The 25211-nt window shown below is 38.6% G+C and overlaps 1 protein-coding gene across 4 annotated transcripts in view; it reads right to left on the bottom strand.

The window, feature by feature from the left end:
• Positions 1-25211, bottom strand: part of LOC127968881 (vesicle transport through interaction with t-SNAREs homolog 1A-like) — a 127455-nt gene that overhangs the window by 19027 nt on the left and 83217 nt on the right. The window lies entirely within an intron of this gene.

The following is a 25211-nucleotide window of genomic DNA, read 5'->3' as shown; positions in this document are numbered from 1 at the left end:
CTGTGGACTCTGTGGATCCCCTCTGTTCTGCTGGCTTAAAGAATACTGTTTAGTTGCATTACAACTTGTGCCCCATGATCAAACACACCCACGGCTCTCAGGTCACACAGGGGCTAAGCAATGGCTGCTAACAATGCAGCATTTAAAGCATCACACATATGCAAAGTGCCTTTTACACATGGGAGAGAGAGGCAAAGCTTGCATAAGATGGTAACTGAAAGAGAGAGAGAGAGAGAGACTGAGTACGACAGCTTTACACTTCAGCAGGCAAGTTTGTAAGATGTAATACAGTGGAGCAGCTGTTCCTGCCATGCTTCCTCCTCTCAGGGTTAGTACAGACAAAAATCCAAATTATGATATTAATAACTCACCCTCTTCGGAACACAGTTAAGATTTTTTAGATTTAGTCCGAGAGCTCTCAGTCCCTCCATTGAAACTGTGTGTATGGTATACTGTCCATGTCCAGAAAGTTAAGAAAAACATTATCAAAGTAGTCCATGTGACATCAAAGGGTCAGTTAGAATATTTTGAAGCATCGAAAATACATTTCGCTCCAAAAATAGCAAAAACTCTGACTTTATTCAGCATTGTCTTCTCTTCCGGGTCTGTTGTGAGTGCGTTCATTGCAGTGGATGATATCCGGTACGCGAACAAATTATTCGGTGTAACCGGATCTTCTTGAACCAGTTCACCAAATCGAACCGAATCGTTTGAAACGGTTCGCGTCTCCAATTAGCATTAATCCACAAATGAAGCTGTTAAAATTCTGCAAAATTCTAACTCACCCTTTGATGTCACATGGACTACTTTGATGTTTTTCTTACCATTCTGGACATGGACAGTATACCGTACACACAGTTTAAATGGAAGGACTGAGAGCTCTCGGACTAAATCTAAAATATCTTAAACTGTGTTTAAGAAAATGAATGGAGATCTTACAGGTTTGGAACGACATGAGGGTGAGTTATTAATGTCATAATTTAGATTTTTGGGTGAACTAACCCTTTAAGACGGCCTTGCTTTAACATCTGGATTAGTTTACATCTAGATATACAGAGAGATGGACAGAAAGATTTTTTTTATTTGATGTGAATAAAATGCTGCTTAAAACACTGAATACTAGCCATCCACTCTGTAACTCCACACGCGGTCAAGTTCATCCGTGACCCTTCACCCCTGTACGAACCACGGTTCAACCCTGCTGTTTTCTCTCAAGCAGCCAAAGAATTCCAAACCCACAGGGCTTAAACAGCGCTTACTCCCTCTAACACACATGTAAAAATGTCTGCGTAACCAGTAGGTACAAATACTACCTCGTTGCTCTCTGCCAAATGCACAGATGCCCCATTTAGTGAGAGGCTCTGAAAGAAAAGAAAAAGTAGTGAAAAAGGGGGATGCAGACTGGCTAAGAGGGGTTTCTTTCCCTCTCCACTGCTTGGTTAACCAACTGACCTGCAGTCAAAGGAGCCTTTGTGAGCGCACTCTGGCGGTCGGCCAATCAGATCCTCAAGCTTGTCTGTCTCCAGGCGGGAAATGGTGCCCCTGGTATGCGGCGAGCAGCAGAATGCACAGACAGACAGGTCGGCTGCCGGCAGGCCCTCTCTTTTTCTTTCTCCCTCTCTCTCTCTCTCTCTCGAAAATGCCCAAACTCGCTTCACTGAGGGGAAAATTACCTGACTGGCCCCCAGCCAGAGGACCTGCATGCCCCAGCACCACTTATTTATTTAATAGTGTACCTCTGCCCCTGCCTCTCCATGCCCTGACACCTACTGTCTGTCTGCCAGCTACAACACACACACTAGAATGAAAACACACTCTCTGGATCCCTGAATACGCTTTTAAAAGTCCAAAGAGCTTGCTAAAGCAAGGTGTGAAACCCATCTAGCAGCCTGAACCCAGAGGTCAGGGGGGCGCCCACTATTACCCTCTTTCTGCCCAAATGGTGCTGGTGGTTGTGCTGCAGTCGGTGCTTAAGCAAGGGAACTGTGAATCTCTCTCAGAAACTGAAAGCCAAATGATGATGTAACTGACTACACTACTACATAACCTGCCAACAAGCAAATATGAACCACCAAGCATTCAACTTTGGATTTACATTTAATCATTTAACAGGCGCTTTTAGCCAAAGTGACTTACAAATGAGGAACACTGTAAGCAATTTATCATACAAAAGCCAATACTGGTAGTACTACCATGCCAAGAGTAAGCTAAAGCTAGAGTGGTACAGTGGTCATCATGGTTGGGACAGACATACATATACATACATGTATAAAAATCTAAATCTAGAATCTATAAAAAATCTATAAAATACGTACATTTACAAAAATTTATATAGTAATTATAAATTATTAGATTTGTATTAAGTTTGTAAAATTAAATATTTGTAAATGCTAACAAAAGTTATATATTTTTTATAAAAACATTTTATATAAAAATATAAAAATATTACATTACATATTAATGCTTTATTCTTCATGACCATTCTTTAGATCCCTTAACCATACACACACACACACACACACACATACACACACACATATATGTACACACACATATATATATATATATATATATATATATATATATATATATATATATATATATATATGGTTTACCTGGTATTACAGGTACAGCGGCCTTAAGAAAACACAAACACAGGCTTTATACCAGAGTGAGACAGAAGACACCAAATCCTGTCATAAAACATAAAGTGGCGGGAAACAGGCTTTTTACTTTCTCGACTTCTCTCACTCTTTTTTCTCTCCTTCCTTCTCTTTATATTTATGATTCACGCTATTTCTGTCTGTGGCCAGACGGTTTCTCACAGTTATCAGGTGTCAGCTTTCTGGCTTGACATTTCTGAGTGTACGGCTGCCCCTAAGCAATGCCATTTAAACTCTTGCATACATACACATGCACTGACAAAAGCACAAGATCCAAAATCTTGGCTTGCATGCTAAATATGGTTTAGCTAAATATTATGCTCATTATTATGATTACACAAAACAAAGACAACGTTCCTGAAGTAAAAATTCTAATATTTTTCTCCATAAAGAAATAGTTAATTTGTGTTTTTAATGTATGCTCAATAAGGCTGTATTTATTTGATGATAAATAAGTAAAGATAAAAAAGATAAAGCAAAGATTAAAAAAACAAAACATTGTAGATATTGTAAAAACAATGAAATTGGATTAATCTCAGAACATATTTTAGGGTTTCATTTAAAACTTTTTTTTTTTTTTTTATAAAATAATTAAAAATATATATATATTTCTGGAACCAAAAAAGTGGACAGTCATGTTGGGCTCTATTATGGTAATTCTTTCATCATTAAGGTAGTATTTGCTCACAAAGCACAGAATAACAACCTGCCGTCCCAGATCAATGTTCTCACTGAAGCAGATCCCAGCAAAGTCCATAAATGACCAATCATAGGGAGAATACATAATACACAATGCAAGTGCGATGAGGGTGGATAACCTTGGGCGCTCCGGAGGGGGTAACACACCTCAACACACACTCTCATCTGACAAAATCACCCTCATCCTCATCTGATCTTTCATGTGGGTTAAGAACCTCAATTCCTGACATCCCACGCAAGCAGCAAGCGAAGGTTTGATGGGAGGGCAGACTGCCTTTTCACCAAAAGACGGGAGAAATTCATATGGAAAGACATTTGAAGGAAAAAATTTTGCAAAAAAGAAAGAAAAACTTAACTTACACATGCAGTTGGAGCTGCATATTTTTGCCTGTGTGGCAAGTTGCTGGTTTAGTTAAAGACTGTAGTTAAAACGGCCACGGAGGAAAGCAAGGCTCAGTGAGAAAAAGCAGAGCACAGGCCGAGTCTCTCTATTTAGGCTCTTGGCCACAGTGGGCATTTAATAAGAGAGAATGTTATGTTTTGGGAAATCTAATTTGAGGCTCTTGTTTGTTTTCTTGGCTTTATTTTGAAAAGGCAGACCATTTTTTTACGCTTCTCGCTCTCTTGAGACGAGACCGTCCATTGTGAGTTTCTAACAGAAAGTTATAAACTATAAACGAAAGCCCTGAGAATCTTCAAGCGTTCAATAAAAACACTTTTCTGAGCCCTACATTAAATTAGGGACATAATTAATTGCAAGGTTACTTTCCATGTCAGCAAAGCATATGTACGCATACGTATTCATATTCAGATTTTCCACGAAAATATTAGCCACCATCCTCTGCCTAATTGAGACTTATTCCCTTTAGGGAGGAAGAGGAGGTCGCCAAGTGTTAATTAATCCTGGTTTTTTAAAGTAAATGACATTCATTAGCAGGGACCGGAACCAAATAAGATTATTTACATGCCGATAATCTGGACGGCTCCTTCGCTGTTTCTTTAATGTTACGGAACTACCTCTGTGGAGAGGACGAGAACAACCACACCTCCTTTTCCTGTCTTCACTTCCACAACAATTAAAAGTGAGCGAACAGATGGAGCCGTGGTCGTACGAGCATGCTAAGATGCCCTTCATCTTCTCCTTATCTGCAATTACCGCTGCTAAAGACTGATGTTATACACTCAAGTATATAAGTGCACGCAGACAAAACCAATCCCAATGATGCTAGCGATAAATTACCGAACAGATACAGTCACAACAGGCAGGTAACTACGCAAATTAAACAAACAATGCATTAACAGCCAGGTCTTGCTTAAAAACCCATGACAAAACATTGCCATAACGACAGAAAGGTCTTTGTGTGACCTCTTGCTCTCGTTCGCACACACATAGACATCGCCCACAAACAGACGGTAAACAATGAATTTGTTACGCTTCTGCAAGGAGCAGGGAATTAAATAACAGTGGATTTATTGTGCATAGGCCGTCTACTAACAATGGTGCCGGCCACCTAATCAAGACATCGGATCCTTTTCTGAGAATTCAAACTAAAATATAAAACAAGTGGTCGACTGGAGGAGTGTGTGTGTCCAATTTGATCTCCGTTTCACTGAAACACATTTCTTCAGATTTTATTCTTGCCATCACATTTACCTGCAGACAAAAGGGTGGTTAAAGCTTTAAATGCATTATTCTTGGAAATGAAGCGTTCTCATTGAGAATTGATTTGTATTGACGTACGCCATCTGGCGTGTGACGTAGACTTCTCACCTGCACTCCATTTGTACGTGTGATTAATGCCTGGGTTAATCTCGGCTCCTATAGACTGCTTGTTTCCGGGCTACGATCAAACAGCGGGCTGACAGGCTTTTCAGGAAAGAGCGAAAGAGACGGGCCAGATCAGCCTCAGCTCTGACAGTGTCAGAGGTAGTTTCAAAGACAGGGCCGCCTCATGTCAGGCCGCCACAAAGAGAGATAAAACACGAGCCGACGTGCGCTTCGTTTAGGTCCATTCATTAAGCTTTTATGTACAAACCCTCCAGTGGGAATGGATATGGAAGTGAAGTTGAAGATGCCATTTTTCTTTCTTCCTTTCGGTGAATTAAAGGGTTATAGATCACCTGGATATGACAGAGTAGGACATTGTGGGACCAATGGTTCTAATATTTAAGAATTCTGACTATCTGCTTCTTTCTTTTTGCTCCTTCCGTTCTGGTTCATTCAAGCCAGTCCTTCATTCTGGTTCAAGTAGCAGAAAGCACTGCTTGTAAAGAGCAGGATAGATTTAAGAGGAATCATACAAATAAGCAAACTACACTGCACAAGCCATATTGTGCAAGTACTGAGCTGAGTTGCAGATACATTGGATAATGGCTTTCTGTTTATGTATGCTATGTGTAGAAGAGTATGACCTTGTTTGACATAAGCTCTATTCTAGTGGGACTAGATTTCCTTGAGGAAGTCAGGTAAAGTTGTTAGGTACAGATATACTTTGTGGTTTTGATCCTGACCGAATCCAGTCTGTCTGTGCTTCTTTCTCTCAAAACCACTGTAAAAAACTATGTAGCAAATAACCTGCCATTAAAGGGGTCATATGATGCTTTTAAAAAAAAAAAAATTGTGTATTTGGTGTAACAGAATATGTTGACATGCTTTAATGTTCAAAACAAACATTATTTTTAAAATACTTTACATTAATGTAGGTCCTTTATGCCCCGCCTCTCTCAAACGTGTCGTTTTCTACAAAGTCCCTCCTTATGACAAGCGCAGTCTGCTCTGATTGGCCGACTGACCCAGTGCATTGTGATTGGCTGAACACCGCAAGCACTCGTCAGAAAGGTTACGCCCCTTTCCATAATTGCGAGCTTCTTCTTTTAAAATAAAATCCATAAAATTCATTGCTGTTCTGTTGTAAATAATCTTAGTAGTAGTAATCTACTTTCGGAAGACCAAATAAAGTGCATTTGCTTTCGCCTAGATACACACAGCATTTCCCTGACATGACTGCTTCTATACTAACTGCGGTTACTGAAACCACACCTTTATTTGTGTGATCATTTGGGTGGTACTATGCAAATATTTCCACATAGTGAAGTAGACATGTCGTGGCGTTTTTGAATGAGCCATTTTGGGGGGGGTGGCAGAATCTTAACTTTGATAAAGAATATCTCTTTGGATTTGAGACTTTAGTCTTTGCAACTTTACAGATCTTGTTTATGCACTAAAAGATGCATGGAAACATTTTAATCGCATCATATGACTCCTTTAAATTGATTAATGACAATGTTGTTTTTTAATTTATTTATCTTGTTAAATTTTTCAACAAAACAATTTAATATAAAAATAATAATACTGTGGCCTAAACTCAATTTTTTATCCGTTTATTTTTATTATTTTTTTTTTTTTTACAAAATAGAATAAAGTTTGAATAATGGCCATAACAGAAGTATTTATTGGCTTATCATTATCTGCCAAAATTGAACAACATATATTACATATAAAAGTCTTGTTTTCAGTGGGTTTTGCAATGCAAACATCCAATGTACATTCGTAACACCTAGATTTAGTCAAAAGACACCCATGCTTTAGTTAAACTAAAGATCCCAACACTGTCCGAATCAGTACATGAAATCACATCCCTCCTCTGTAAACTCAAATGTCATTTGGAAAACTAAAACCATCCAAATACGTAAACATAAATAAAATGCAAAATGTATGTCAGTCCTCGTGACCTCAGCCCTCTAGTTGTGTTAGGCAACAGGTAACAGCCAGTGAAAACCGAGATGGCAGCCATTGTTTCACCTGCCACTGATCTTTTTCCTACTAAGTACAATGATTAAGGTATCAAACCTGTGGGAATGTGACAAAAAGATGCGCAGACAGACAGGTACATGCATCTAGGCCCACATCAGCCCCCAGGGTAGGGTGCGGGGTTCGAGACGGGGAGAGCCCTGCTGGCAGCCATTTTCTACCCAACGAATGAGAGATCAGGTGACAGCCACCTATGGCTCTGCCACCTCAACTCCAGCCCAGAGCACCCTTGTATCTCCTCCCATAGATCCGCTTACATGGCATAGACAAAAGAGCCACACAAAGACCCAGCCAAGCTCAGGTGAGAGAAAACTCGGACGGGTCATTGAGTTACTTGTATTCAATACACCCTCTCCAGGCTGGTGTGCGTTTACAAGCACTTACTCTGGAGACGTAGATGATAGACGCAGTGGCTAAGTAGCATTAGATGAGCAGCAAGCAGTTATAGCCATGGATCCCTTAGGAGACTTACAATAGCTATGGTTTTGAGTGACAGTGATGACATTGGTTGTGAGACTCATGTTGTTTCTCTTCCCTGTACCAGTTTAGCAAGATTTTGCAGAGTCAAAACGTCCCTGCACTGATAAAAATGGGTGCACATCATCCATCCTGACCTCTTCGCTTCCAAGTCGATCTACTTATCAGCCAGATCAAAGACGCTTGGCGCTGATGTACATTTAACCTTACCCAGGTCCTCCCAGATTATGTCTAAATATTAATGATAATAAAACGGTCTCACACCCTTCCTGTGTCAGCCAATTACACCATGTATTGATCGGCGACTCTCTTGGCCAATTAAAATGCAGCCATCATAATGCGTTTAGGCACTTCAAAGGAAAGCCTCATCGATTTGCTCCTGGATCTTAGTATTTACCGTTAGCAGAAGGTGAAAAAGGAAAAAACATTTTATTCAGCATGTCGGAGAGGAAGTACTCAGACCCAGATGTGAATTTGACTAAATTTCCGTCACTCCTTCCTGCTGGAGTAAAAAATACCCAGACCCGACCAAAAACTCAAATGGAGAGAAAGATGAGAATGGACAATCAAAGCAGTTAACATGATAAGTGCTACAGGGCTTACCTAAGGGCTAAATATAAAATATGGCTTTCAGAGTATTAATACAATAATCTTAACAGTTGTTTTTGGGTGTGGCTGGATCAATGAAAGCTGATGATTTTGTCTTTATTTGAAATTTAATATATAATATAATTATTTTTTTTTAATAACTTTTTTAATGAACATCAAACTTCTAGTCCTTTAACCCAAATCAGCGCCAGCAGTCAACTGGAACAAGCAGAAGAGATTCATTACCACGGCCTGTGGCCTCATGTAAACACTAATAGTGCTGGGGGCCAAAAAAAATTCTCTCTTTGGGATCACATCAACAGTCAAGAGGGAGGTGGCTTTGAAAATCCCCAGTGTGGTGTTGGGACAATAGCAGAACAGCCATCAAGAGAAGAAAACAGAAAAGAAACTGGAAAATAAAAAGAGCAGGAAAACTGCTGAAAGCTAATGACCACAGATTAAACGCTGAATGATTTTATGAGCAAAAAGGTTAATCTCCACATGGGTTATGTCATCCATTACTTGGAGGAAGACCATAAATGTAATAGTTCACTTAAAGCATTCTTAAAGAGAAAAAATTCAGTTCTTGGTTTTTTAGATTTATGTTTTTTTTTAAATGAAATAATAGAGAGATATATGTAAATCAGAGCTATTACTCACAGGGTGGACAGAAGAAACAAAACAATGGCACGTGTCTCTGGCCATTATATGCTGGTCTGGGAGTCTCTCACTGTTGTGGGCTTGCAGTGGACCGGTCCTCACTGCTCTCTTTGTACTGGTCTATGAGGAAGGGTCATCACAAAGACCCTGTTCAGAGGACCACAATGCAGCACAACTCCACGCTATAGCCCTGGCCTGCTCATGATCCAGGCACAGCTAGAGTGAGCCAATTGAATTGAAGAGAGACCCTGGCCCCAGAAAGATAAACCTCACAAAGAAGCCACAACTAAACAAAACAACTGAAGGCACAATGACGAAAAAGAAAACGACTCGAGAGCGAAGGAATTATGTGAACAGGAACCAATGCAGGAAAAAAGGGGGCAACATTCCATAGAGTAAATAAATGAAGCCTTTGGTAAAAGAGTGGGTAAGTGGGTAAAATAGGCACAGATTGGTGTTGGTAAGATAGGTCAGCACTTCCAACATCAGAACTACGGTGAGGTGGGTAGAATGAAGAGAGGTGAAGGGAGCATGCTAACACTCCATCCATTGATTGATTACTGGCAGGAGACAATAAATGCCGCTCTCACTCTCTGGATGGGAGTCCAAGGCTGGGGCATCTAGTGTGGATTGAACCAAAATACACACTCAAGCATTACTACTTGACTAAAAGAAAAGCACACAGTGAAAGCAAAATAAGCTGAGGGAATATGCCTCTAGTAAGTATGATGTGCAAATACTACAATATTAAACAAATAAAGATAGAAAGATAGAATGATAGATGGATAGATCCAATGATAGAACGATAGAACAATAGAATGACCGACAGACAGACAGACATATAGACAGATAGATAGATATACAGACAATAGATGGCATGACAGAATGATAGATAGACAGATAGACAGATTGAACAATAGACAGACAGAAAGACAGACATACAGACAGACAGACAGACAGACAGACAGACTGATAGATAGATAGACAGATAGATAGACAATGGATAGAATGACAGAATGACAGAATGATAGATAGACAGACAGACAGACAGACAGACAGACTGAACAATAGACAGACAGAAAGACAGACAGACAGACATCAAAGAATAGAATAATACAACAACAGATAGATAGACGGACAGAGTTATTTTCTGAGTTATATTGAACAACATGCACAATAGAACCAAGGACATGTATTTAGAAAATAAATAGGGTCTTTTCTGATTTGACTGATGTGACAGAACATTAGGACAGGACAGAATGTCTCTTTAGATACTTATATTGCACTGTTTGTTCTCGGGACGCCTTGCATTTGCTCTTTGCTTCATGCGCTACCAAAAGCTGTAATGAAAGATTTGTGAAAGGAAAGCAGTGTTTAAAATGGTTTATGTGAAGCCTAAAATGCTTGACCACAGGGCAGTTTTTAGACAGGACTTTACTCATCCACATCTTATTAAATAAAGCTTAAGTCCACCAGCGAGGCAAAGAACCTCTCTGTGTCTGCCATTCATGCAAACAAACAGTATGGCAATATGGCAAAAATATCTCCGGAAAGTGCACGTTCACATGTGTGTGATGAGCAGGTATGTACTCCGGTCAACTGAGGTTTGGGATTTGAACCCTATCAGCAAACAGGCCGGGAAAGTGACACGGGCCTGCCAAGCCAATGGGGCTAATGCCTTGACAACCTCCTCATAACGTCTCGACAACGTTAGCCCTGGCGCCATCACCGCTGACTCTTTCCGTGCACTGGCGAGCAGACAGGAAGCATCGTCGTGACCAAACAAACAGAGAAATACACAAACGGACTGACCGGGTCACCAGAGACTTCTTGATGGATATGCATGTGAACAAACAGAAATTTCTACTTTTCAGGGCAACGTACCAAACACACATGCATGCACGCAAGCAAGAACAAACACACAGCTATGGATGGTCATTTGAAAGAGTGAGAGAAAGACAGAGAGAGATGCTGGCACCTGAATTGGGGAGGATATTTAATTACAGAGCTCTTGTGAATGAAGCCCATTCCTTCGAGAATGTGTGAGTGTGTGTGTCACTGGCCATGTCATCGTAATTACACTTCGCCTCTGGATTTAAGAGAGGACAGAACAGAATGTTTGTATGACCTCACTCGCTGTCAACAAAATGCCACAGTGTCCAATCCAGCTCTTACTCTGGTCATTACAACCATTAAGTTAAAACTCAGCCAAATCAGCTCACATGAAGCTTACAACATTCACTTTCACACTGTTTTTCCATGCAAGTAATTCTAACATAAGCAGAGAAAATGTACAAATTCAGCATTCATCTCTTCCTGTCATTGTCCAAGTCAATATAAAACAACATTTTGTTCCACAAAACAAACTCTTTTCAATATCAATTTACTTCCATAATGTAACATATTTCTGAGTGAAACAGGATCAAAAAAAGGACATGATTTTTTCCATTGAGAATTATTGGATCTTAAATTGTTGGTGTTCCATACCAGAATTAGCTATTTCAATTCCTCAAAAACAGCCGGCACCGATTTTGTTATGTGCTGTTGTCATTTTTTTTTCTTAGATGTTGTCTCCCCCGCCCCCCCAAACTTGTATTTAGCTTTAATTTTATTTTTAAATGTTGTACTTATTTATCTCAGTGTTGAGCTACAACTTAAACGGATGTTTAAAAATGTTCAAATTGTAGTTTAAGTTTTCATCTAATATTTCAATGTTTTTTTTCCCAGTTTTTTTTCAATAATTTTAGTTATAATTAACAAAACCAATGTTTTAGAGTCAGAGAAGTATTTTGTTTCTTTCATTCATTGAAGACTTTTGGTAATGCTATAGAATATGTTCAAGGTTTTTATAATATTAAATAATTTTAAAGCATTTATTAATTTCTATGCATATGCATTAATGCATATTAAAAAGTTATACAATTAGTAAATGCATTATATTGATAAAATACCAAGTTTCTTTGTTAATTAACAATGTTAAATGTAATTTAACAATGTTAGTGATATATGAACTATAGTAACTTGAAATGTAAAAATAAAAAAAAATGTTAAGAAATTAAGATGAATAAATGCTGTTAGTGTTTTAAGTTCATTAAAAGCTAATGCATTAACTAATGTTAAAAAAACTAAACAAATCTTACTGTGAAGTACCACATGCACTAATGAATCTTGCACAATAAGACCAAGAAACCATTTTTAAGAAAGTAAATAGGGATAATTCGGATGTCATGTTGATTTTTAATTTATATGATTTTGCTTGTTCCAAAATTATATTAGGACTGAAGCTTGAGTAAATCAAGTCAATAATACTCAATCACAAAATAGCCTGGATTAAAGACAGAAGCACTTAGTAAATCCCTGTGGAGGATCTTGCAAAAGGGCCTTTTAAATTTGGGAGTTGGTGCAGATTTGGGACAGAGGTGTGATCCAGGAAGACAGGTAGCGACAGGGTGCTGTTGACCCTGGAGGTGCAAACAAATGTGGGTGTTGCCATGGGAGTCTGCCAGCTAAAGAACGAGTGAGTAAGCTCCGCTGTCAAAGTGGAGAAAGGAGGAGAGCAGTGGAGACTGAGTAGTCTAGTCTCCAGCTGGCATAAGGCCTGGTGTAGCACCAGAACTGTCCGCTTCTCCAACCCAGACACTCAGCCAAGGGCCAGCATGCACTGCCAGCTGGGATGATACCCGACTGTGGAGCAGTGTACTCCAAACAAACAAAAGCTCACAGGCCACAGACCTGTCATTAGCCTGTGCCAGCATATGATGCCTGTAATTACAACTGACTCAGAATCAGTACACATCCACAGAACCCTGAGGAAAGCAGAAATCAACATGAGGTGATTTTCATACTTTATAAAGATGAATACTTCAAAGTAAAGTACCTTATGTCAGGGTTTCCAAACATTTTCATGCTAGACGCCATCAATGAGTATAGTCTAAAATTCAATAAATATTTTTGTGAAAGATATTTTTTCAATGAAATTGTTAAAAAGTTATTATTATTATTATTATTATTATTATTATTGTTGTTGTTGTTACTGTTGTTATTATTATTAATAATTGATTAAATTGATTAAAAATGACAACAAAGAGATTTATAATTTTACAAAAGATTTATATTTCAAATTAATGCAGTTCTTTTAAACTTTCTATTAACCAGCACCATCATCATCATCATCCTCAAAAATAAATAAAAATGCATTACAGTTTCAACAAATGTGATTATGTGACACTGAAGTCAGGATTAATGCTTGAAAATTATAAAAAAGAAATAATAGCTACTGAAAAAAAATTGTCATTAAAGAAATAAATTATATTTACAGATATATTCAAATAGAAAGCTAGTTATTTTAAGTCAAAATACTATTTCACAATATTATTGTTTCACTGTATCTTTGATCAAATACATTACTTATTTAGACACAGACACTGAATATAATATAATTAATTAAAATGTCTTAATTTGTATTATTAAATTAACAAAGTAGTATTACATTTTATTTTTTTTGTATAGTATTCTTATTTTATATTTAAAAAAAAATCATACATTCATACACGTAGTATTTATATTAAAAAAATGGAAATTTCATGAAATTACATTTGACAGACATTAAAGAAGGACCTATTAAGGAACAGTAATTTTTTTTTAAATCGTTGCCTTAGGTTAGGATTTTATATCCCATAAAACTAAGCAACAAGAGAAAGGCTGTAAGAATGCATTAAAAAGACAAGTTTTATATGTCCATGCCGACTGCAAACAAAGCAAATAAAACTTTTTAGCCAGTTCCTGTGCAACAACGTTTGCTATAAAGCATTAGTATTTGTGTGGACCACTTTCTCATAATCCAATAGTATTAGGAGGACATTTCTCAGCGGTCATGCCTGAACAATTTAAGAAGTAAAAAATAAGTGAGTTGTTTAGAGTGGTTACTTCAGTTCATTAGTTTAGGAGGAAAGATCCCCATGAACTATGACCTAAATATGGCATCATTACATTACCCAGAATGCATCCCTGAGCATTCAGGATCTTCCTTTTGAGTTCAGGTATTTAAAAAAATACATTAAAAAGGAGATCAACACAAGGCTGCATGAAAGAAAAGAGTTACCACAGTCCATCTGAACTCAAACTTTTTTTTTTTTTTTTTACATAACTAATCCCTGACTTATCTTGAGCACTTCCTGTGAGTGAAAAATGACTACTGGGATGTTACACTGCACAAGTCGTTCAAAACGAACATCAGTAGTACATTGGTACAAGCTGAAATGACACACTCCACGTCCCCGTCAACACACTGCCTCGTACAGATGTTGAAAGCAACCTTGCTTTAGTTCTGCCAAAGACAAAAAGACAGCTTTTGGAGACAAAGATAACCCGTAAGAGCCATACGCTGTCAGTCAGAGACAGTGAAGCCTTTTTTAAAGCTGCCATTAGGTAATTATGCAACAAAAGCCGAACAACAGCCTTAATGAGCGTATGAGGTGAGCCATAAAGTCCTTACATGCCTCAGGGCCTTCAGCGTGAGCTCTCTCGCTCTCTCCAAAACAAAACACACGCATACAAACATTCACACGCTAAACCTGTCACCCACTGACACTGAGATTTTTAGCAGTTCACTTATTAATTTAAACACAAACACATTAATTGGACCAGTGAAGGAAGGCGGGGAGGGGGTGGCGGTGGGGGTCTGGAAGAGAAAATATGAAAGCCAAAAAAAAACAAAGGAGTCTGAAAGCTTATGGAGGGTTGAAACGAAGTATATGCATATGCAGCAGCTATGCCTTTTTCTTTAGGAGACAGAATCTAAAGAGTCACTAGCCCTGCTTGTTCACCTTTGTCTTGACATCTTCCTGCTGTTCATTTCCAAAGCAATACAGGCACAAGATGCTGCGCTGCCAGGGAAGTTTCGTCCGATGTGAAAAGTAAGAGTGTCTGCTCAAAAAAACTCTCTCTCTCACTGTGTGTGTTTGTGTGTAGACAATTATAATATATTAAGGACAATTCTTTTTAAATTGTAGTGTGTATAAACATACATACAGTATAATATATAATATATCATTATTATATTACAGTATATAAATTATTTTTGTCTTCAGAAGAACAGTAAGGAAACCATCCTTACTTTTAACAAATGTTTAACTTGTTTAATTCTTGTATTTTGACTCTAATTTGGCTACAATAGCTGCAATGATGGTTCTTCTGATTGAAGAAAAAAGGCAGAGTTAGAGGAAACACATACATAGCTAAATCAATTTAATATATTTTTTCAAGCTGAAAAATCTTGAGATCCAGGCAAAAGATATGGCATACCATGCATATAACAGCATGACTCTTCAGAAATGCCCAGTAGGAGAGTTGCTATTAAGCATTATAATGGGCATTCAGTAAAATCACAGGGGAGAAAGAGACAAACACCAAGAGAGAAATGAATGGGATGCCATGTTTTTGTAAATTAAAGTCCTCGTTACTTTACATCTTGATGGATTCTCAAACTCACCCCAAAACACTGAACGGGTCTGCTGTGAATTTCTTACCTCAATACAGATAAACAAACTTACTCAATAAAGATAGCAAAAAAAAATAAATACACAAACTCCCCTTTTCAGTTTCACTAGACCAGACAGAAAATATGCTCACTCTTTCCACGTATTAGAGCAGAAAACACAACAGAGGGCAAAAAACTTGATCGTCATGACGAATGCCTCCCTGACTGTCAATCAAAAAGTTCCAAAGGAAGTTTTTATTGAAGGTAGGTCGGTGATGTCTGTCTCCTTCCCCGCAGGACAATCACAGGACCCTGTGCAGCGACAGCCGCCCGACACCAGATCAAACGCCACCCTGCCCTTGGAATGACACTGCAGCCACTTCAAGGGGGGACGTCGTCACTGATCTCCGAACAGCGCGGCTAACACCCTGACGAGCGATACCTTTACGAGGACGGAAACGACAGAGGAGGAGAAGCCCGTCACTCCAATGTCATACACGGTGACCCCACCGAGTTTAATAATTGGAAAAGTGGAAAAGAACAGCTGACACAAAGGTGTAGAACGCAGAATTTCTTCAAGGGTAAAATACCAATTGCTCTCAAGCATTCAGTCACCACAGCATCATAAAAAAATGTATGCCTAATTTTTTTTATTTACTTATTCATCCACGGTTTATACTATATATATATATATATATATATATATATATATATATAAAACACACACACACACACACACATGCTTACATACATACAGACTAAATCCAAAAGAAAAGCTACCTGAAAAACAATGCGCAAGTGCACAGTTCTCCTGGATTTAGTCTGTCTCAGTTTGCACAGTACTCTGTGTGTGTGTGTGTGTGTGTGTGTGTGTGTGTGTGTGTGTACATATATATGTACTGTACTGTATATAAATATACACACACACATATATACATATACAGTATACACACACACACACACACACACATATTTTTTTGAGTCACAGGAGACTGACTCCTGTCCTATACTGTTATTTCCTTCTCATAATTGGAGGCTAAATAGATGCTACTAGTATAATGGAGAGGATGTATCAATATGTGCTTTTCTCTCTTTCAGACTCATGTCCCCCGAATGTAAGAACTCATCACTTAACATGTCGGTCCTGAGTTTGTTTGCAGCCCAAAGATGTGCATGCTTTCCAAAGCAGGCAATCAGCACACACTAATAGGAGTGGGAAAGACACACAGTTTAAGTGTCACTGTTACCCATGATGCTCTCAGCAGTGGGTAATGAGGCTGAGGTGTGTGTGTGCCACAGGGGTTTATCCAGAGGCCTGTCAACTTCCCGGCAGCCTGCTGCACATACACATTCACACACTCTTCATTTAGATGCTCATGAAATTTTACAGCTTTACACATTGATGGTAAACACACAAATACACACACACACACACACACACACACACACACACACACTATGGAGCCATCAGTACTCATTATCGAATATAAAATAGCAAAAACAACATGCAGAGAGAGTCTCTACCCATGAAACTTGCTCATTTGAATCACGGTGTTGAAACCAAAACATAAATCTGATGCATGATATTGATGTTGTGACCAATAAAATGACAAGGTCAATAAATACTACAATAATTTAACTCACCTACTGTATATATGGTTCTTAATCTCCAAACAAGTAGAAGCTTATATCTATTGTCTAAAGCCCAATGACCCAATGACCATTTTGCTGTCCAGTGGTCATGATTTAATTTAGCCATTCTGTAATGCACTTGTTTTGAATATTTCTCTTGACTTTTCAGTGGGAGTTAAATCACTGTTCTGCTGCATTTAGCCTGTAAAAGAAAACCTGTTTAATAATTACGCACAACTGAGTATAAAAGCATTTTTCACTTCCGGCCATGGTTAACAATTATATATCACTTACAAATGAATAAAAAACAAAATTAAGGTCAGTGGTGAATAGTGCATTGATATATATATATATATATTTTATATTTATATATATATACACACACAAATTTGCACAGTGACATTTGACTAGCTAAGACTATGTTAGCTCTAGACACCTGAACTGAAATGTTGTGACACACAAGATGCTCAAGAGAGTATCTGCTGTCCAAAAAAAACCTGACACGCAGCATTCCTGAAGGGTACAAAACGACCCAGCGTCTAAAAGGCCAGAGCCAGAGCTGTGACCAGGAGAGAAACAAGATACTCAGTCACAGTAGTAAATCTTGCAGATGCACGTCACCACGCTCCATGACATACATATGCACACTTATCAATGCCACATCACTTTAATTCAGTTGTGTCACTACATAACTGAGTGGATGTAAACAAGCAAATTTTAAATTATACAAACATGTTGTAAGGGAAGATGGTTTTGCTAACTTTTACCGCAACCATTTGCGGAAAAGAAATCCACTAGGACAAAACATCATTGAGGTTAGATGTTTCAATTTAGCTTAAAAAATATACAGTGGGGTGAGTACAAATCTGGGCTTTGTGTAGATAGTCAAGTTCTACCATAAAAGACTCAGTGGATTATTTATTTACGGACATCAATTTGCACATGGGGCATGGTCATGTGGAGCAGAAACGGGATTTCCCCAAACTGTTGCCAAAAAAGCACAAAATTCTCTTGAATGCCATTACACGCAGCTGCGTTACCATCTTTACTGGAATTAAGAGGCCTAGCAAACTTTAAAAATAACCACATGACTATAGCACTAAACACCTAGTTCTCAGACAGGTAGCGTTCCCGTAGCATCAGCCAAACCAACATTCATAGTGGTGAAACATGGTTTCCAGAGGCAGCGTGATTCATACTACTCCGGCGACGACAAATGTAGAACACGGAGTTTGCCACAGCTGCTCGGAAAGGAAATCAGAGAAATGCTGGGAAAGTAGCACCCACGGGGAGGGGCCTGCTGCCCTGGAGACAGTCACAGATGGAAAGGGTTCCATCTCTAAAATTTGGCTTGTTCTGGATCTCTGGATCTCAAAGCTCAATGAAGGGGGGAATGGCTGATAGCACATCAAAATAGCTAAAAATCTGATGGTAACTAAAGACAGATTTAACAATAACTATATTATGGCACTTTTTCACTGCATGGTACGTCACGGTACGGTTCACTTTTGGGGGGTTTTCCACTGAGTACAGTACCTGGTACTTTTTAGTACCACCTCGGTTGAGGTTCCCAGTGAACCGTAAGGTTACCAAAACATGACGTGTAAACTCTGTTGATCAAGGATCAGGACAGAAATATGCAACACAAATGAATTTGTTTTGTTTATAAACACACAAGACATTAATTGATGGACTGGAGTCATGTTGATTACTTATTGATTACTGTGATGATTTTATCAGCTGTTTGGCCTCTCATTTTCACAGCACCCATCCACTGCAGAAGATTCATTGTGAAGTAAATGAGCTTTTCCAAATCTGTTACAACAAAGGAAAAAAAACGATATATATAACATTATAATAATTCCATTATCATTATAGATATGATGTGGGCTTCCTATTCTCATAATTACAATTACTATTGAAACTTTATAGTTATTATAGTTATCGTCCTTGATGTGAATGTCTCTTAAAGTAGAGGAATGGCATAACAGCACTTCTTATAAAGGTTAGTTTAGAGAGGCATACACACCTCACCTGTACAATAGGTAAATTTTGAGTAAAATCACAACTTTGCTTTTCAACAAGCTTTGTTCTTCCTTCAGCCTATATCAGCCGTTCATTAGGATTTTGACAGCAGACCTTGATGTCAAAGAATTTCATACTAGCGCAAAACTATACGGCGAACTGCGTGTAGGAGTTTGTTCGCAAGGACGGGGTTGAATGTGTGGGAGAAAGAGAGCCGTGCCCCCGTCACTTCTCCACCCTGCTCCCTCGACTCCAGCATCTTAACGAGGCTTTTCCCCTCGCTTTGCAGAACGAGGGAGAAGTCAAATAAATAAAAGAATAAAAGGCAAGCCTGAAGAGGGAAAACACACACCGAACTATAATTTGTTATATCTTTCAGCTCCAATTAAAAATAATATCAAATCTTTTTGTTCAACTTCATAACAAGACTTCAAGAGGGCCCCCAAGACTCTTTCTATTTGCATCCCTCAACAGCCCACTGGTGCTCCTGAATCACATTAATTATATGACCTACATAGCACGTCGTTAATATTCCAAGCTGGGAGAGGAACTGGGAGCCAATACGGTGGAAGTCTAAATTTGGAGATCTTCAGGACATCAGAGCTCCCGCTTTTCTGGGGTTCGCACTTTGATCTCCTCCCTCTTGACATTGTTTGCAAATGTCTGTTTAATGGGACTGGCAAACACCAGAATACAGCCACATTCGGGTTTTTTTTTTCGCTCTCCCGTTGCCCTCCCTCCCCTTCTTTCTCGTCTGCTATCACGCCGTGCCGATGACGACTCTCGGAACATAGAAACAAAGGGAGATGGAGAGGAAAATCAAGGAAGAGAGAGAGGTGACAGTGTGGCTCACCTCTCACAATACCATGTCTACTGATCTAATCGCTGCTGGGATCAGAGCGCTTAGTGACAGAGAAGTGTTACAGCTGTTCGGGATGTACAAAGTCGGAGCTACTCTGCTTCACACGTAATGTGTTATGAATATGAATATTTCATAAAGGAGGGGGGTGTAAGAGGCTCTTGTTGTTTGTGCATTAACGCACAATACCCGAGGTAAGTGTGCATGTTCACACCAAGAGATGCGGAGGACCTGATGTCTTAATCAGTGTCCAGCTGTACTGTGGTCTTCTTCAGAAGATCGAGGCCTGGCTCCTCTAAGCTGGGCCATGAATATGGAGCTGTTCTGCGGTGCAGGGCTTGGTTATGTTTTCTGTCTGATATGTCTGCCCCATTCCCATTTCAAAGGGAGGTCCACCCAGGGGTTTGACTTTTTGATCTGCCTGGCGACTGACTCGACCACCTGCATGCGGTATCAGGCCCCTGGTCTCCGTGGAAGGCCGGGAAGGATGAGTAGGAGCTCTGCGCTGGGCACTGATCCCAACACTACCCTTCCTTCTCTCTTGCTCTCTCACTCTCTGTCCACATCAGCAGAAGGCCTCAATCCATACTCTAGTTCTGCAGCCATAAGGACACCATCCCGGCCATTTTGAGGTTGAATGCCCTTTCAGAGTCTGCACAAAAATATATGATGCTAAAACAACAATGGATCTTTTAACATCTGGCCTTATAGCCTGCATTTTAAAAAGCTGTCATCATTTACTCACCCTAAAGTCATCTCAAACCTATACATCTTTATTTCTTCTGCTGAACATAGAAGATACTTTGGGAATATTTGTGGTTACCAACATTTTATAAAATATCTTCTTTAGTGTTTCACAGAAGAAGGTAACTCATGCTGGTTTGAAATGAAATGATTGCAGAATTGTACATTTCTGGGTGAACTTTAAAATCCAGGTTTAAATGCAGCCAAGATGCATTGCAATCAAAATACAACTAGAAGGACAGAAGATACTGAGCTCTTGTAATTTGTTCAGTTAACTGTTTCAATTATACAGCATCTGATTATTTAACCATTGAGTTCACTGGATTACACATGGAAATACAATTTTTGTCTCAATTTCTCTCCCAAAACTAGTGATTAAATGGTATGTTCACACCAAAAGCAAAGCTAATATTTGCATCACGTTATTCACTGTAGATTACTTGTGGAATGTTTTTTAAAACATAAAAACTATTAAAAAAAAACACTTTCTGGTACAACCAGACACGTAAAACCAAAAGTTTCAATAAGCTCTTTGCTGAGAAGTTTGCGCAACAATGTTTTTTACAAACTTTCAGCTCGAGTTGAAATTTTTTCAACTTGCACAGAGGACACTACTGAGACGAACATTGTGTGTTTGCGGCAAACACTCGCCCAGAACAAATTCTCATCTATTCGCATCTTTGCATTGACTTAGCATGTAATCTACTCAAGCAAATAATTAAATTCGCTTTTGGTTTTGGTTTTCTAATTTGCATTTTGCATGCATTTATTGCCAGATGTAAAGGACCACTCCTGTTTATTCACATTAGGTTATGCGTTATTAAAAGGCCTAAAAAGGATAAGTTAACCCTTATGTCATTCCAAACCTGTATGATCATCTTTCTTCTGTGGAGCACAAAATAGGATATTTTGAATAACGTTGGTGTCCAAACAACAAACAATAGAACCCTTTTGAATTTCAATGTACTTTCAATATCAAAAGAAAGTCATCCAGGTTTGTAACAAAATAAGGGTGAGTAAATAATAACAGAATGTTCCTTTTTGCGTGAGCTAACCCTTTAGAACCTTTAAAAGTTTAAAGCCTTGATAATGCATCTTACTCTTCCTAAAACAAATCTACCAAACTGCTTCTAACTGTAAGTTTGTATGTCTAAGAACTTCTAGTGCAAGGTCACATTGCTCACGCTGCTTCAGCCCTCCTCCAAGGCTGCTTTGAAGGCTCGACTGAGTCCAGTAACTTGTGTATTAAACAATCCGTTATCAAGGCAAATGTTTTAATTGGTATGATTATTCTTTAATAATATTATGATTTCTTTAAGCAGGCATCACCATTAAAAGTTAATGAGATGAGTATGACCATGACAATATAATTAAAACCCTCAGGAGTTTCTGAAGCTGGCCATTAATAATTTAGAGCGAGCTGGAGGACGAGACGGCCCAGCTCAGTAGTCTGCTCAGGGAGAGAGAGAACGAGAGGACCGGGAGAGTAAAACTGCTTTGCCTGTCATGATGTGAGTTTACTTTGATTAAGGGCTGAATTACCAGACTATCAGAGATGTGTCACTGTTAAATCCCTCTGTTAAAAACCTTTTGGGATACGCATCTCTTATTTGATACCAGTGTATTATAAACCGATTCGTTTGAACTCTGCAAAGTCTGGGATGAAAACAGGAGCTGTGCTCAAAATGCACGCAGTGTCCTCGGAGCGGAAGTATCACAGAGTACACATATTTGGAGTCGTCCTCACCCACACAGTGCTCTCCACTCAGGGTAAACATCTGGAGCGGCGCGGGTCTCTCTGTCTCCATCTTACAACAATATTTATCGCAGCGGGCTAATGCTCTGTCCTCAGCTCACAGCTGAGAGCCTGTGAACCTCACCATGACAAACACAACTTGGAGTAAGTGAGTGTGTGTACAAAGGCCAACGCAGATAATCAGGGTACGTAGCGCCGCAGGGAGTCAAGTTCACCTCGCCTTCATTTAAATTACCCTCACATCTGTACCCAGCGCAAGCAAAGAATTAAATCATACTTTATAGCCATTTGAGAAAAATACAAAAGCCAAACGCCCTTTGACCCCGAGAAAAGACAATGCTGATTTTTACATTTTCTGAATAAAATGCTTGCTGCTTGAACAAAACTTGTCGCTGTTATGAAAAATGTTACCTCTCTGCCTCAATGCCTAATTTAAAAAAATGTAGCACATTACTGTGATCACTTGTCCTTAATAAAAATAATTAAGATTAAGGAGATAGGATCTTACATCGTACATCGTAACTCCAACATGATTTTAGTTTAGGGTGATTGCTAAGTGGTTGCTAATGTTTTGAATGGTTGCTAGGTGGACACTCACTGGCCCAAGTTAAAAGACTGCCCCCTGAAGTCTCTGTGATATTCTAGTACATCTTTCAGTGTAACTCTTTGGGATTTTTTCAATGTTTTTTTATAAGGCACATAAAAGTCTGAGGTCTGATATCTAAGAAAAGTAATATTACACCTTTCCACACCAATCCTCATCATTTGAGGTATCTTGCCACATTTTAATTGCCACAATTTAATACTTAGGGAGCAGTGTTGTACTTGTTAACTAAATATACACCTAAAAACTATTAAAAACGATTTACATTAAACCAAAGCTAACTAAAATATTTATATTGGATAAAACATTTCTAACATTTCTAACGATTCTAACATTTCTAAAGCTAAAACTAAAATAAATTGAAGCGAAACAGAAATAGAAAATAAATACATACAAATAGAAAACAACCAATAAAATGTCAAATATAAACGTGAATAAAAAATATAAATAAAACACTAACAGAATATTTAAGTATAGAATATAACACTGGTTAGGGTCCAACACCATAAAGACTAATATGCAGTGTAGTAATAGTAATATCTAAAGCTATAAATGAAAACGTCCAAAGATTAAGCAAGCATGCAATTAAATAACAACACAAGAAAAAACAAAACACACACACACACCAGAAAAAAGTAAACCAACACCCCAACATCTATTTGTTGTCTTTGCTTCTTTTCTGTTGCAAATGGCTTTGAGATGCAACACAGATTTAATAAGTATGTAGGAAGGCTTTATTTGCACTTTTTCAAACAGAAAGGCAAAAACAAGTTAGGAAGAGAGATCTAGAGAAAGAGAGAGAGTGGGCCTTTACTAGGCAGACAGGAAGAACGGGGGTGCGGTGGGCCTTCATGCAGAAAGGCAGCAGGCTGAAGGGAGACGGCGCGCGTGGAAAAAGCTCATAAATCCTGATTTGAGGCGGCCTCACTGCAGCACTACATTGCTTAAATGCTACATCTGATTTAGTCTTCCCATTAGGTGACAGCTGAACTTTAACATTAATATGATAATATTTAAATAAGTGCGTGTTATTTACTTAGCGGCGGGGCGGGATGGAATAAGAGCGAGACAGAGGGAGGTGGGAAGGAAAGGAGGATGATGAATGATTTCTGGACAGCTTCTGTGACACCCGACGGCCGCGGCCTCCCTCTAATGAGACTTGACAAAATGGAGACATATGCAGAAATATTGGTTACAGTCTGCATCCTCTGCATCTTGCTCTCTCTCTCTCTCTCTGTGTGTGTCTCCTCCTCTCCCTCTCACTCGCCTCACGCGTCCCAATTGTCTACGACCACTGAAGCATCTATTTCAATTGGCACTTCCTTCCTGGCCCCGGGGTTTTAAATTTAGCTGGTGTCATTTACATATTACTCTTAATCAAAAAAAGAAAAAAAGAAACAAAACCTTATCGTCACGGTTCAGGAAAGGGCGCAAAGGCACTTTATAAAACGGAGATGTGACAGACGTTAAACTGAATTGTGCGTGTGTGTGAAGGAGAGAGATATGAGGATGGTGGAGAAAACAACAGTGAGTGGAATAGAGAAAGAGAGAGAGGCTGTGCATTGCTTTAGTTATCTCACATCTACCACACAGGGAAAAAAGCCAATATTCTATCAGCCTGCTGATATGAATGATGAGTTCTGCTGTTTAAAGCCAATACTACACAGAGACAGAATAGTGGGAGGAACACTAGATCTGCTTTAGGGCAGAAAAGTGTTTGAGAAACCAAAAATCGAAAATCAAATGCATGATGACTAGGCCCCACATGGAATCTGTGCCTGCAGATGCCAGAACTCTGAATCTGAATATATGAGATTTATTAAATGATATTGATAAGTGTTGATGTGGAGAAAAAAAAAACTAGTATACAAACAATGTAAGTAACATAATGTATATACAGTAGTACATTCATTATAATTCGAATCTTTTGTTTAAAATACTGTTCTTTCGAACTTTGTAATTAACAAAGAAGTTGATCATGTTTTCCACAAAATATTAAGTGGCACAACTGGTTTCAACATTGACAATATATATATATATTTTTTACAGTATTAAGCACCAAATCAGCATATTAGGATGCATTCTGTGACACTTAATACTATATATTTTTTGTTTGTTTGTTTTTATCATACCAACCCCAACTTTTTGAATGCTAGTGTATAAAATTAACTAATATATATATATATATATATATATATATATATATATATATATA

This window comes from Carassius gibelio, chromosome B12, assembly GCF_023724105.1.
Source record: "Carassius gibelio isolate Cgi1373 ecotype wild population from Czech Republic chromosome B12, carGib1.2-hapl.c, whole genome shotgun sequence".
NCBI lineage: Eukaryota > Metazoa > Chordata > Actinopteri > Cypriniformes > Cyprinidae > Carassius > Carassius gibelio.
The sequence above is the reverse complement of the archived record's forward strand: the minus strand, read 5'-3'. Positions and strand labels throughout refer to the sequence as shown.